The 13,232-nt window shown below is 48.1% G+C and overlaps 1 protein-coding gene across 9 annotated transcripts in view; it reads left to right on the forward strand.

Moving 5' to 3' along the window:
* Nucleotides 1–8,313: 8,313 nt before the first annotated feature.
* The window catches only part of MAPK9 (mitogen-activated protein kinase 9), a 69,951-nt gene continuing 65,032 nt past the window's right edge, over nt 8,314–13,232 (forward strand). For all 9 annotated transcript variants that reach the window (XM_060415342.1, XM_060415341.1, XM_060415340.1 and 6 more), the window contains exon 1: nt 8,314–8,557. The gene's annotated coding sequence lies outside the window, so the exon portion shown is untranslated. The remainder of the gene's footprint in view (nt 8,558–13,232) is intronic.

The raw sequence follows: 13,232 nt of genomic DNA on the forward strand, positions 1-13,232 counted from the left end.
GCTCCTCCAGGATCCCACTTCTGAGAGCTGGCAGGAACCCAGGGGCCCTGATGGCATTCTCAGACCTTCCGTCTGCCCTTCTTACAAATAAATAAGGGTGTAAGTTCTGCTGGAAATGCCTGCTCTGGTTTCTGTCCTGACCAAACAATGACCAGTACAACTTTTGAGGTTAGGAGACTACAAACTAGCCAGAACATCTTTATCTGAACAACCAGAAAAATGTATTTCATCCTTCACTCCTGAGGTGATGACCACCCTCACTTCCATACTAATTGATCCCTTGCTTTTCTTTATAATACTGTTTATCATATTCACACAATAATACTCAAACAAAACTACCACCTAGTCTTGAAATCACAGGACAAGCACACAGCAGCCATGCAGGGAGAGAGCAGCAGTGCCCACACTGGGCAGAGGCTCCCAGAGGAGGTGAGCAGAGCAGGCTTGGGTCGTGGTCTGACTTCCGCTTCTCCGGGAGGTGACAAGGCCCTTTCTGGGGGAACTTGCAAGCAAAACCATGAGTGAGTTTGGTGTCAGCCAGGTGCTGGACATGCCGCAGAAGCCTGGTCAGTGAGAGTGGGCTGCTCTGTCTCTTCGATTTCTGAGCCCGCCGTGGTCTACTTCCTGCTCTTGGGGGAAAGCAGAAAACCTCTGTGAGTGATATGTGTGTCCTCAGCAGAGCCTAAGAGGAGAGACCCTCATTACACATGGTCAAGACAAGTACTGATGAGAATCTGGGCCAGTTCTCCTGAGCATTCTGTCCTCAAGTAAAGAAAGTGACCTGATGGAAATGGGGGTCTTGCTGATGACAGTCCATGTGGTTCAGCTGCCCTCCCCATCAGCGGCAGAGCTGTCACTCTGGGGTCACCTTTCACCCTCTTCCAGGAAGTCCCACCTCATCACTCATCCCTCTTGCTTCCTGTCTCTTAAAGTCTTCTTTTGAATTTCCTTTTTTGTTCTGGTGGAACACATCCTTCTTGAGTAAAAATGCTGGGAGGTAAATGTTTTGAGGCCTAGCATGTCTAGAAATGACTTTATTACTCATACTTGATTGAAGGTTTAGCTAATTATAGAATTCTACGTCAGATAAAAATGTTTCTTTCAGAATCATAAAGGCAGTGATCCCTTATCTTGTTCTCAGTATTGTCGCTGAGGAGTCCAAGTCACTCTGGTATGCCTTTGTCAGTGACCTCCTTATTTCCTTCTTTTCATTCCCTATGGTCTCAAATATCACAAGGTGCCTTGGATCTCTTTTCATTTAGTGTTTTCATTCTGGTTACTCATAACTGTCAGGTCTGGATGTTTTCTTGAGTTACTTTTTTGTAGACTTCATTTTGCTTCTCTAGCCTTTCTGTTATTCAGAGGTGAAGCTGCTGGAGCATATATCCCAGGGGTGGAGCCTTTGACTACAGAGGTCGAGCTACTAGAATGACCTGTAATTTCTTACCCTTTCTATTATTCATCTTCTCTTTTTGTGCTGCTAATTGGGAGGTTTCTTCAGCTTTCTCTCCCAACCTATTACCAAGGTTTTTCATTTCTTCCAAATAACTTAATTTCCAAGAGCTTTTTTTTTTTAGCTCTGATATGTTTAACTAAAGCCCATAATTCATTCATATGTCCATAATTTGTCTCTAATTCCCTTTTCCTATTCAGGGACATCACATGTCTCCTTTTGGCTATGAGTTTCTCAGACTTCCCTTGTTTGCGATTACTTTGACAGTTTTGAGGACTATTGGTGGGTATTTTGTAGAATGTCTTACACTTGGACTTGTCTGATGCTATCCTCATGGTTAGACTGGTGCTCTGCATTTTGGAGAGGAAGACCCCAGAAGTAAAATGCCATTCTCATCATTTCATATCAAGGGTACATACTATCAACACGTCTTATCACTGTTATGTTAAACATGGTCACCTGACTGAGGTTTTATTTGTCAGATTCTCTATTCCCCAGGGCTTTCTGGGGAATCCACTTTCCATACTGAACTCTTTAGAAGGAAGCCACAATGCCTACCCCACGCTTAAAGAGTAAGTGAGTTATGCTTCACCTCCATAGGAGGGATGTATCTATATAAATTATTTGGAATTCAGTACAGATATGTCTGTTCTTCCCTACTTTTTTGTTGTTAAATCATCTATTTCTATTACTATGAAACTCATGGATATTTACTTTTATACTTTGAGTTACAACCTAGAATTAGGTTACTTTTATTTGGTTGTTCAAATTTTCCAGCGATGGCTACTGGGAGCTCCTTCAGTTGGCTCCCGTGACACGCCCCCTTGTTTGTGGATGTGCTTCGGAAGCACTTCCTTTCTTGCCTACAGCCTGCTCTAGGCTCATCTTGGATACTCCCAGCCCCTGCCCTAGAATCAGCCGTTGCTCTAAGGACCCCTGGTTTCCTTTATTTGAGAATGGCATTAGAAACAAGACCTAGGCTCTGGGTGTGCTCCTCCTAGGATGCCATCACTTCTAGGCCAGCTCAGCTGAGGGCACAAGACATAGTTTGTGTGCTGAATTGTTTTTAATGGTGGTTCTTGTTTCAAGGCACAGAGAAGGCGATGGCACCCCACTCCAGTACTCTTGCCTGGAAAATCCTATGGACGGAGGAGCCTGGAAGGCTGCAGTCCGTGGGGTCACTAACAGTCAGACACGACTGAGCGACTTCACTTTCACTTTTCACTTTTATGCATTGGAGAAGGAAATGGCAACCCATTCCAGTGTTCTTGCCTGGAGAATCCCAGGGATGGGAGAGCCTGGTGGGCTGCTGTCTATGGGGTCGCACAGAGTCAGACACAACTGAAGCGACTTAGCAGCTTGTTTAAAGGATGCAATATTTTTTCATATCCTCTGAAGCCTGCAAAGATTTATTTATTTTTCTGTTGGAATTTCCTTCTCTATGTAGCCTGTTTTTCTGTTTGATCTAAGTTTTCTTTGCCATGTGACCTTGGACTATTTGGTCAGAATCAAGGTAGGCTGAACAGTCCTGGGCACACAGTGGCACTTATTTTGATGCCGAGATTCACCGCTGGTCAATGTAGTAGGGGACTTGTGGGCAGATGGAGGGTCAGGCCTTTCCTTTAGGCTTCAGGGTTGGTCAGACTTGCAGAAAAGTTTTCTAGTCCTTTGCCTTTGAGCAAGGGTCCAGCAACTGGTACTCTGGGAAACACCTGAAGAGGAGGGCTGAGGATCACTGCATTCAGTCATGGGGCCATGGGTTCCCCATTCTCATGCAGCTCCCATACTTTCAGCTATGCCCCCAGCGCAGACACCTGTTTCTTATCACTGGAGAGTAAAATCCAGACTTCTGCCTTTCCCAACTGTTTTCTACCCTTTCTCTTTCCAAGTCCTCATATGAGACTGGCTGACCAGCACAGGGGTGGGAGCCCTGAAGGGCAAGCTATCACAGTCCTCCTACGGGGGCTTTCAAACTTGATTTGAGACAGACGGCCATCCCCCTTGGGTGGTGGGAGAGCAGAAGGTGACATGGGAAGAAGGAAGCAGACACAGAGGAATGGGATGGGATAGAAAGCCTTCCTCTAGCTGCCAAGGCCTCACCCTGGCTCTCAAGCCTGCAGTACTGAGACCAGCTTTACCCCTGCAATCCCTCAGGTGCTATAGTGCAGGAAACTCCCCGCATTGTTCCCATTGGTTTAAATGCAGTGTGGCTTTCTATAACACAACTGAGACAGTACTGACTTGAACCCTCTGGCACATCTCTGGTCCTGGTAAGGGCTGGGGAGAAGACAGAGGAGGGCTGAGGGGAGGGGAGGGAGAGCAGGCCATGTGGGGAGAGGCTGAAAGCCCACTCCACATGGAACCAAGGCTCAGATAAGCTAATCCCTTGCCCAAAGGACCATAACTGAAGTGGAGAGCCTGACCGGAACCCAGGCGAAGAGGCCCACGTGGGACGGGGAAGTGGGCAGTGTCTGCAGCATCCAGGGCAGGGAAGGGCAGCCAGAAACAGATTCTGAAGGGCCTCTTCATGAGCAGGCCAAGGGCAGGAGTCCCCAGTCAAAAACCAAGCCAGGTTTCCTCTCTGACTACTCCTCTCTCACCCCTACAGCCTATCTCCAAGACCCAACAGTTCCACCTCTTAAAGTTTTTTTTTTCCTTTACATTGTTTGCTTTGTATAATTTACACACATTAAGTCATCTTTTCCGAGGTGTACAGTTCTGAGTTTTGATACATATACAGTCATACGCCTGTGTGCTACGTCGCTTCAGTCACGTCCGACTCTGTGCAACCCCATGGACTGTAGCCCATGAGGCTCCTCTGTCCGTGGGATTCTCCAGGCAAGACTACTGAGTGAGTTGCCATTCCCTTCTCCAGGGGATCTTCTCGATCAGGGATTGAACCCATGTCATAGTCATGAGGGCCACCATAATTAAGATACAAATAGAGTACACCCAACAGAAATACCCCAAAAGAAAGCTGACTGTGGGAGAATTGATGCTTTTGAACTTGGTGTTGAAGAAGACTCTTGAGAGTCCCGTGGATTGCAAGATCAAACCAGTCCATCCTAAAGGAAATCAGTCCTGAATATTCATTGGAAGGACTGATGCTGAGGCTGAAGCTCCAATACTTCGGCCACCTGATGCAAAGAACTGACACACTGGAAAAGACCCTGATGCTGGGAAAGACTGAGGGCAGGAGGAGAAGGAGATGACAGAGGATGAGATGGTTGGATGGCATCACTGACTCGATGGACATGAGTTTTAGCAGGCTCTGGGAGTTGGTGATGGACAGCACCTGGTGTGCCGCAGTCCACGGGGTCGCAAAGAGTTAGACATGACTGAGCGACTGAACTGAGGTGAACTGATCATCCCAAAAAATTCACTTGCGGCTCCTGGTGACTATCTCCCCCCACCCTCTACCTTGACCTCTGGCAACCACTAATATGACTTTGCTTTTCCCAGGTCGTCATATATATGGAATCATATGTGGTCTTATGTTTGGTTTCTCTCACTTACTGTTTTTAGTACTTTATCTTGCTGTGCACTTGCCATCAGGCCAGCTGTCAGGCAATATCCTACTGCACGGATATTCCACAGTCCCTTTCCATTCACTGAATTATGGACACATGGGTTGTTCCTAGTTTTTGACTGTTTTGAATAAAGCTGCTATGAACATTTTTTATGTGAACATGCTTTTATTTCTCTTGGGTATATATCCAGTGATGGGATTGCTGGGCGATATGACAGGTATATGTTTAATGTTATCAGAAACTATCAAATTGTTTTCCAAAGTGGATAAACCAGTTTGCTTTTCCACCAGCAATGTATGAGAGTTCCACATCATTGCCAACACTCGCTATTGTCTTTTCTAATACAGCCATCCTATTGGGGTGTGTAGCGGGGTGTGTACTGATAGTGGGCTGTAAATTAATTTGCATTTTCTTAAAGTTTTGAAACAGTTTTAAAATCAGTTCCTTCCTCTTGACACCTGCTGCCTCAGCCCCAGGCCAGCTGTCATCTTCTCTTACAAGGGCTGTAGCAATAGCTCTTTAATTGGTCTCGTAATCTTAAGTCCCTCATCCCTGAAACTTCATGTGCCTTAATGATCTTTCAAAACAAACATCCCATCACATTGCTCACTTCCTTTAATACTCCACAACAGCTGCCCATTACCTCCATAGCCAGGTCTCCACCCTGTGATGCCCCAAGGCCCAGGAGGTAAGGGGTGAGTGAGGTTGCAGGCAGGTGTGGGTAATAGGGAGTTAAGACTGTGGTGAACTAGGGGGTCTCACCTAATGGGGCAGCTGCCACTCAGTCCCAGCTGAAACTATGGGAATATGAGCCTCATGTTGCCAGAGCTTTGACTCTGGCAGACAGTGAAACCAACAATTCGAGAGTTTTCAAGGTGAAAGCTCCCAATTTTTAAATGTTGGTAACTAAAAAACATAGAAACATAGGAAAACTCTCAGGGTTAAACAAGGCATTCTGTGAGCTGAAGCCAGCCTATGGGCCTCCAGTCACCTGTGCCAGTCCACCCACCTAAAAGTCCTCAAAACTTTCCAGTATCCCTTCTCCATCTCCAACATGAATAGGTGATGTGTGGTTCCCTGAACACGGCGTGCAGGTCTTCACTTCAGAACCACTGGGTCTGAATGCTCTGTATGCCTAAAGCACTGGCCCAGCACATTCCTGCTGGCTTTCCATCCTCAGCTGGGGCTTCCTCTGGTCCAGGAGGCCTTCCTCAACTGCTTTTCCCCACCTGGCAGGCTAGATCAGCTGTCAGTCATGCCCATATGTTCCCCTATCCCCCATCCCTACAGTTCTCAACACACTTGTGGCAGGATCTTCTCACTTGTTAGCCTCCACTGGAATTCTGTACACTCTTCCAAGCATAGACCAGCTCCCTGATCCTTATCCTGTCACTTCAGCGGTGTCCATAAATGTTCACCGTACGTCATAAGCCAGAAAACAGAATCCTTTCAGAAAACTCTACATGACATTCTCTCCTCTGATGGGGTGAATATGTGTACAGTGATTTTTGGAACTCACTTTGCATGGGGTGATTGCTGCAAAGTCAGGACTGCAGTGTATCTGAGAATGGGTGCTCCTTCCTAATCTGAGAGGCACCTAGGAATGCTTCTTTGTAAACCGCCAGACCTCATTAGCTTCCCATAATCCTTGATGGTGGCAATTTTTGCTCCCTATTTTCTGTTGTGCATCCGGAGCAGGTAGCAGTATGGTTGGGTGTGGGCAGAAGGCTATCAGGTGGGCCCTTATCAGTGCAGGCAACACTCAGCAACTACAATTTCAAACAAGGATGGGCCATACTTAGTTTTAGAAAACTCACTCTAGTAGCCAAGATCAGGGTGGCCTAAGGGGAACCATGTACCTGGTTCCCTTCCTCTACACTACTCCTCTTCTGAGGTCCTGGTACTCCCACCCTGGCCCTGGGTCACAGGCTTGCCAGCCTCCGTGCCACCTGCTCTGTGCCCCTTAGCTTCCCCATTTGCAGAGTCCTGCTCCTTCCCTCCAGTTTGGCCCTTACCCTGGCCACCCTATGAGGACTGTTCCTCCTTTACAGTTCACAAGTTTCCCAGTCCCCAAAGTCCCCTCACCCCATCCACTGACCTCTGAGATTTTCCCCAATGGGTCCAGCCTTCGTGCCTCACTTCTAGCTTTGCTAATAGAAACACTGGTCTGACAACTCTCCCATCATTTCACACCTTCAGACCTGCTGGAACCAGATCCAGAGGCTAGCTGGGGGAGACACCTCTGAAGAAGGTCACTGCCAACAAATCACAGGTCCTAGGGGCCCTCAGCATTGCACTCCCTTCCCTCCATGTATGACTCTGCCATTCTCTTCTGAGAAGACCCAGGAATGAATGCTCCTTTGTAAAACCACAGCTCTGACAGCCAGACCTCCTGAGTTTCCCATAATCCTTGATGGTGGCAATTTTTGTTCAAGTGGCTTGAACTCTGCTCCAGGCTCACCAGCCAGTCTTCTCCCCTCTGTCACTGACCTGCCAGGGCCAGAGGCCTGCACATGGCCATCTCCTCCCATGTCCCTCCTCGGCTTCTGGCTGCTGCTGCTGCTGCTGCTAAGTCGCTTCAGTCGTGTCCGACTCTGTGCGACCCCACAGACGGCAGCCCACCAGGCTCCCCCGTCCCTGGGATTCTCCAGACAAGAACACTGGAGTGGGTTGCCATTTCCTTCTCCAATGCATGAAAGTGAAAAGTGAAAGTGAAGTCGCTCAGTCGAGTCCGACTCTTCGCGACCCCATGGACTGCAGCTTTCCAGGCTCCTCCGTCCATGGGATTTTCCAGGCAAGAGTGATGGAGTGGGTTGCCATTGCTTCTGGCAGCAACCCTGAAACTGCTTCACAGTGAGCAAAGGAATCCAAGGTCCATTCCCCTCGTCTCCACGTCCTCGCCGCCTCCGCCTCCCAGTCCTGGACGCCAAGGCCGCGGCTTCCCCTCGCCCTGGCCCTCCCCTCATGGACCTTCTCCGCCTTCCTCCAGGCCGACTCGCCGCTGTCAGTCTGCACCTGCAAGCCCAGAGGCCCGGCTTTCGGTCCCGTCAGTACCCCTTTCCATCGCCTCCCAGCGCGGTGCTCGGCTGCCGCGCCGCGGGCACCGGTAAAGCGCAGTCGGCGCGCCGAGCCCGGCCTGCGTCATAAGGAAGCGGAGCGATCAGCTGCGCGGCCGCCAAGCGCCGCTCCCCGAAGACCTGGTCAACCAGCGCCGGGCTCGGCCCGCCTCCCCTCCGGAGCCGCCCGGCAGTAGCCCCAGCCCCGCGCGCGCGCGATTGGCCGCGCCCGCCCAGCTCTCCGCGCGCTGATTGGCCGGCGCGCGGGTCGGTCAGACCGGGCGCCGCGGCGGCGGCTGCAGCGGAGGAGAAGCAATCCAGACCGGAAGGGTCCTAGGCGCCCCGGCGCCCCTCACAGCCTTTGCGGCGGCGGCGACGGCGGCGGCGGGGCGGAGCGGAGCAGAGCGGGGCGGGGCGGCCAGGCGAGCCCGGGGCAGCGGAGCCGCGAGCAGCTAGCGCGCTGCGCCGCCAGTCCGCCCGCCTGCCCTCTCCCTCTGGCGCGGCGGCGGGGAGGCGAGGTGAGCCCGGCCGGCGGGTTAGGCCCAGCGGGGACTCTGGGACCGAGCCTCGCCGGGGAGGGGCGGCGGGAAGGCCGCGAGGCCAGGCTCCGCGGGGACAGGGGGGTGCGGAGCGGGAGGACCGGGTTCTGTGGGGTCTGCGGGGTGCTGGCGACCCCGGCCGCAGCCCCTCTTCCTCCAGGCTGCCGCAGTCACCCCCTTACGCCCGGCTGTCCGCGCCCCAGAGCTGCGGGCTCGCTCCCTGCTCTGGCCCCGGCAGACCTGCTGTAGGGTCTGTGGGCGCCCCCTCCCCCGCCCCGATTGTTTGGCACCCAGCTGCATACCTCCTCCCGGATGCTCAGAGCCTGGGATCTGATTCCTGCGACCTTGGCGAAGGCACTGATCCTTGCTGTTCCTCTGTTTTCCCCTCGGCAAAGTGGGGGAAATGTCTACCCTTTTGGACAGGATTGTTGTCAAGCTCTATGAATGTGTGTGAAAGCCCCTGGGCGGGAGCCCGCCCGGTGCACACTTGTGGAAAATGAGCGGGATACTGCTCCTTGCTGGCTTGAGTGTAGCAGAGTCCGCCCAGAGTCCCCCATCCTCATGCTCCCCAAGTGCCTTGTCATTGCATACTCAGTGCCCAGCAGTGCCTGAGCGGGCCCTGACCAGCTCACCCCCAACAAGTCCCCCAACCCGGAGCAGTGGTCTCCTAACCTACCCATCTTACTGGCCTTGAACATTCAGCCCTGTTTACCTCAGGACCTTTGCACTTGTATCCAGTGATTGGAGTTGCCTCCCGGATCTTTGCACAGCTGACTCCTTCTGGTCCTTCTCACATGTTCCAATTTACAGAATCCTTTCCTTGACCTCTCTTTCTCCTCCTTTAGTCTTTCTGTCTCATTACATTAATTTTCTTCCCAGTATCTGGTTTGAAACTATTCTGTTGATTCGCCTGTTTATTTTCTGTCTCTCCCATTAGGATTATAGCTTTCTGAAAACAGGTAGTTGTCTGATTTGTCCACTGCTTTATCCCCAGTGCTTAGAAAGCACACAGTAAGTATTCAGTAATATCAGTTAAGTGAGTAAGTGAGTGAATGAATGACCCTGCCAGCCTGTTGCCTCTGCTTTCTCTGTTTAGTGACTTCTGACTAACTTGTGAAACTTACATGCAGATGATAGGTTGCTTTAGTTTTGTGGAACATTTTAATGTCCTTGACCCTTTTATTTGGTAACTATCAGAACAAGCTGTAATATAAAATCTGACATTTTTATAATGTTTTCGCTCTAACTTCCTTCCTCGCATTCAGGACATATTGACTGAATTCTACATTATCCAGGTCAGCTTTCTGCTCGGCCCTGGGGACACAAAGGCAGTAGCAACAGGGTCCCTTCCTCCAGAGAGCCCAAGAGCCCAGTAGAGAAAGGAGACATGCAGACAGTGCTCGGACAGCTTGCTGTATAGCAGGGCTGTGCTGTGGAAACTTGGAGGAGGCGGTGGTGCTTGGCTGGTGCTGGAGTTGGCTTGAATGGTGATGAGAAACTTGTCAGGTCTAGGGGAAGACAAGACGTGGGGAAGGGCAGGGTGAAGGAAGAACTTCAGCCCAATCAGTTGAGTTCACTCGCTCAATCATGTCGCTGTTTGGGACCCCATGGACTGCAGCACACCAGGCTTCCTTGTCCATCACCAACTCCCAGGGCTTGCTTGAACTCATGTTCATCAAGTCGGTGATGCCATCCAACCATCTCGTCCTCTGTCATCCCCTTCTCCAATATTCAGCCCAATGTTGGGGTCAAAAACCAGCCTGTGGGGCCAGGTGTGAGAGATTAGAGTAGTGGAGACCCTGGAGAACCAGACACCACTTACCCAGCAATTTTTAGAAAGAAGCCAGAACTTGAGATTTGTATCTGCACTCTCTTCATGTTCAATTGTTGGCAGTAGCTTATTTTAAAATGTTTTCAGTGCTGTGAGCCAAGCAAAATGCAGACCTCATTCAGTTTTATTTCAGGATTGTCGGACTCCGGACTTCAAGGCAGGTTGTTTAGGAGGGAAGAGTTGCAGTGAGCTAGAAGGGTAGCCCACGACTAGGGCAGCTCGGCCCTGTTTGTCCAGGAACTCTCTTTTGGCACTGGAGCCCTGCGATAGCAGCTAGGAAGCCTGCTAGCCTCCACTTTCTACACAGGAGGAAGCAGAGGCTCCCAGGGTTTCGGCAGTCTGTTTTGTAGCAAGCAGCTGGAAAGTGAAATTTGAACCCAGGTCTCCCGCAGATCAGCATTCTTTCCTGAGTCCCTTAGCTCTGAGTATTCTCTTTGGCTCTTAGTTTGTTCTGGAAGAATAAAATCCAATCTAGATATCGTTTCCCTTCATTTATCCCTTTTTTTCCCCTTCAAGAGGATCCTACAGGGTTAAAAACAATCCTATTTTGGCATAGTCTGTCGCTGAAGAGCGTTCTTTTCCTGAGTTTCTTGAGGAGAATCCACTCCTGAGAACTTAACTTTTCAGGATGCCACTTTAAATAATTTGTTGACAGATTAAAATGTGTTTATTTGGCCTTCCTAAATAAATGTTAGAAGGTACACCTCAATTTGTCTATTTAAAATAAAATGTCTTAATTTTCTGGATAGAGAAAAGTGCCATATGAAGCAATTAATAGTGAGCAAACCAATTTATTTCATGATATATGAGGTAAAACAAAACCACATTTTTTCCTTAACATTGTTGATTTGGCAGTAGGAGGGCATGGCAGCTCACTCCAGTATTCTTGCCTGAAGAATCTCACGGGCAGAGGAGCCTGGCAGGCTTCAGTCCATAGGATCGCAAAGAGTCGGACACGACCGAAGTGACTAACACACGTGCCTGCACAGCTGTCTCTAATCTAGTTATACTTGGTTAAGAAGGTGACATTTTTACATGATTTTCCTTAAGAATTACTAAATTTGTATTTGCCCCTTTGTGATTGTATGAACTGGTTTCAACAACAGTCTTCGTTGTAACTGTTTATTACGAGATTTCAAACATGTAGGAAAGTAAACAGTGGTATCTAGCTTCAACTATCACTAACCGCTGGCCAACCTGGTTCACCCCTGCCCTCGTGCCTACAGCTCTCACACACCCTCCAGCACACACTGTGCTATTGTTTTCAAGCAAATCCTAACTATCATGTCATTTCACCCATAACTTTTTCAGTTTACGTCTGAAAATTTTTAAAAAATAAGAATTCTTTCAAACTTGGAAAAGCAGTAATTAGTCATTCTGTGATATCAAATAGCCAGCCAGCACTCAGATTTCCAGGTGTCTCATAAATTTTATAGTTCCTTTAATAGTTTCTTCCTTGGAATACAGATCCAGATAAGGACCATATATTGCGATTGGTTGATAATGTCTTTTAAAAGTCTTTTGATCTGTAGATCCCTCTTTATTTCTGTTTTTCTTTTCCTTGTAGTTTATTTGTTGAAGCGATAATATTTCTGTTATTGGGATCTTACTGATTGTACCTCTGCAGTGTAGTTTCTTGTGTTTCTCTGTATTTCTTGGAAGTTCGTAGTTGGATTTAGACAAGGTTTGGTTGGATCCATGGAGCCTTCTTAGGTGGGATGTGCGCTTCCTCTAGAGGCAAGTAGTTTTGATTGGCTCACACTATGATGTTAGCTACTGTTGATGCTCAGTACCTGGACCGTTTGATTCATTAAAAGGCCATATTATTTGGGGGGACAAGTTTGTGTATCTTTTGCACAGCAAGAATTCATTTTTTATAAAGTACTGTGGGTCTTTCAGGTTTTATATTGGCCTTTGGATTGCCAGTTAAATATTTTTAACTGGTGCCTCAAATCCTCTTTGGAAAATGTTGGGGTGTAAATTAATAGATATAAAAATAATCAGCAATAGTAGTCTCAATTTTAGCATAGGAATTCTTAGAGCTAAGGAAATTTACTAGACACTTGAAAGTGGAATTCAGCAAATTTGATTTTCTTTAAAGAAAACTAATTTCTTTAAAGAAAATTAATTTCATTCGGTTTTTGGGTTCATTTTTTTGTTTTTGGATTTTATAAAATATTCTACTCCCTCTTTCTCCTAGCTAATTTTACCTAAGAACCTTTCTTAAGCAAAGACTACATACTCTAAAACATTTCAGGAGTAATAAAAATAGATTCTAAGGATGTATGAATTACAAATGAGGTGGGTTTTTTCCCCTCCCTTGTGGCTCAGACTGTAAAGAATCTGCCTACAGTGCAGGAGATCCCGGTTCAGTCCCTGGGTCAAGAAGAACCCCTGGAGAAGGGAATGGCAGCCCACTCCAGTATTCCTGCCCGGAAAATCCCAAGGACACAGGAACCTGGAAACAACTGAGCAACTAACACTTTCACTTTCTCAAAAGCGAGGTGTTAATGTTAACTATCTTTATGTTAAATAGATTCTGGCCTGTTTTAAGGTTGTTATTTAAAGTATTTCCATACCTGAATTATTTGGCATTAGGAGAATGAACAGTGTGAAAACCACCTGTTAGTCTGTCTTTCCATAGGCCAGCATACGAAAAACCTGGGGATTTGGTTTAAAAACATAATTTTATTTAGAACAATTTGTTTAAAAAGCGTAGCTCCACTCCCTACAATGATTCTGAGAGAATAATAATGATCGCCTTTAAAACAACTCCTTTTCCTTAAAATATATATGCTTATACATACACATATATTTCTACAG

This window comes from Ovis aries, chromosome 5 (assembly GCF_016772045.2).
Source record: "Ovis aries strain OAR_USU_Benz2616 breed Rambouillet chromosome 5, ARS-UI_Ramb_v3.0, whole genome shotgun sequence".
NCBI lineage: Eukaryota > Metazoa > Chordata > Mammalia > Artiodactyla > Bovidae > Ovis > Ovis aries.